The following is a 2,299-nucleotide window of genomic DNA, read 5'->3' on the forward strand; positions in this document are numbered from 1 at the left end:
AAGTATATTTTTAGTACTAAAGTGGGTTTATTTTATCCAACTAGGTATGTAGGTGAGTACAGCAGTATATAATTATTAAAGCAAAGGTATAGATAGCCACATTTATTTTTAATTTCATTTAGGAAATTTTCAATATTCTGTACACCCAGTATTTCAAGTACAATTTTGCTTAGCTATTCTGCGAATTGCCCTTTTGGCCACTAGAGGGTGCTTTTGGGTAATTTAACATTGCTCTAGCATGGAGTTAAAGATTTTAGCACTATAGTTATGATCCTTTGGTGGAGAGGCTACTTGCATCCCCAGCCATTTCCTCTTTTAAGATCCCGTCTCAGTTGCCCAAACCAAACTGAAATTTGCCATCCCCCTGCCTCAGCCTCCAGAGTGCGAGGATTATGGATGTGCCCCTGTGCCCAGCCATGATATATACATTATTTTTACAATATGAAATGGTGGATGCTTACAAAGTATTTTTGTTATGATTGTAGTAATTATATTATCTTTAAAATTAGTTGAACTTATTTTTGGCACTAGTGTGGTACTAATTTAGAATTATTTAATATCTGTATCTTAATATTTTTAAATTATTCATTAAGTTGATTTTTGTTTTCAGTTTACATATATATATGTGCATGTAATATTTCACCATAAAAAGCAGCTTTTGTTAAATGATTTACCTATATAAGAAAAATACTAATAATCCCAGTAGGAGTTTTCCCATAGTATATAGTATGGTTCTTGTATACTGAGCGCTTCTGACTATATTATTTTTTTTTAAAAAGCAGTTTTATTTTTATAAATTCTGGAGTTAGAATATTTATTATCTACATAGAGCAGCATCTCATTGCTATCTTATTTTTATTAAATTTATTGATGCAACTTAGATATACATAATGATCACATTCATCATAGGGAATTTATACCTGTATAGCATATACCTTGCTTCCTCTTTATTTCCCATTCCCTTCAACCCTTCTTCCCCTCCTCATTTACAAAGCTGTGTTTCCCTTTTATCCTTCTTTTCTTATTTCTTTCTTTTTCCTTCCTTCCTCTCTATCGATACTTGCCCTTTTAAATAGTTTCTTCCTATTTCACAATCTATTATACATCTTGCTTCTTATTTATACTTTGTTTCTTGCAAGAGACTATGTGATATTTATGTGTTTGTCTTGTTTATTTCACTTAAGAGTATGGTCTCAAAGTCCATTTAGCTATAAATGTCTCAAGTTTATCCTTTTTGTGGCTGAGTAATACTCCATTGTATAAAAAAATCACATCTTTTATTAATCCATTCATTGGTTGATGTATGTTTGAGTTGTTCCCAATATGTGGCCATTACAAAATGCTGCTGCAGACATGAGTATACATATATTGCTGTGGTATGAGGCTTTTAATTCTATTGGGAACAGACTAAGAAGGGGAATAGCTGGTCAAATGAGACCTCTAATTCTAATTTTTGAGGAATCTGTATGCCGATTTCTGCAGTGATAGCCCCAGTGTATATTCCTACTAATTATATATGGAGAAATGTTCATTTTTTCCTACAGCTCCTCCAGCATTTGTCATTAGTTGATTTCTTGGTAATAGCCATTCTTTGGACCATTATATCGAGTCTCAACATTCTTCTAAGTAGCATCTCTAAAATGACCCATGATACTGAACATTTTTTTTTATATATTTTTCAATTGTAATACTTCCTCTGAGAAGTGTGTATTCATCTCAGATTCCCATTTTTGGCATGGGGCTTTTGAATTTGTGGGATCTGATTTTTTTTTTTTTTAATTCTTGATATGTTCTTGATAGAAGTCCCTGAGGTACAATTAAGTAAAATTATTTTCCACTCTGTTGGTTGTCGTTTTGCTCTGTTGGTAATTTCTTTGGCTGTGCAAAAGTTTTTTTAATAAGATCTCAGTTTTTGTCTTTATAGCTTTTCCTGTGTAGTCAGGATTTTATTCATGAAGTTTTGCTATAGCTTTAACAGTTCTACCTATTCCAGCAGATTGAGTGTTTCTGTTATAATATTGAGATCTTTGATCCATTTTGATTTTAGTTCAGTGCATGACAATATGCATAGGTCTAGTTTTAACCTTCAGCATGTGAAAGCTAGTTTTTCCAGAACCATTTATTAAAGAGACTTTCTTCTAGTGCATGCGTTTCATCCATTTGTCAAAGATAAACAGTGGCTCAGTGTGCTAGGAGTTTTTTCTGCATCTCCTAATCTGATTGATTATCAGATGAGATATTGATAATCCATTGATTCTTAGGTCTGTTTTTGTTTGTTTTGCCAGTACCATACTGTTTC

The sequence above is a fragment of the Cavia porcellus genome, unplaced genomic scaffold, assembly GCF_034190915.1.
Source record: "Cavia porcellus strain 051 isolate PalLab524CR breed Dunkin Hartley unplaced genomic scaffold, mCavPor4.1 scaffold_10, whole genome shotgun sequence".
Taxonomy (NCBI): Eukaryota; Metazoa; Chordata; class Mammalia; order Rodentia; family Caviidae; genus Cavia; species Cavia porcellus.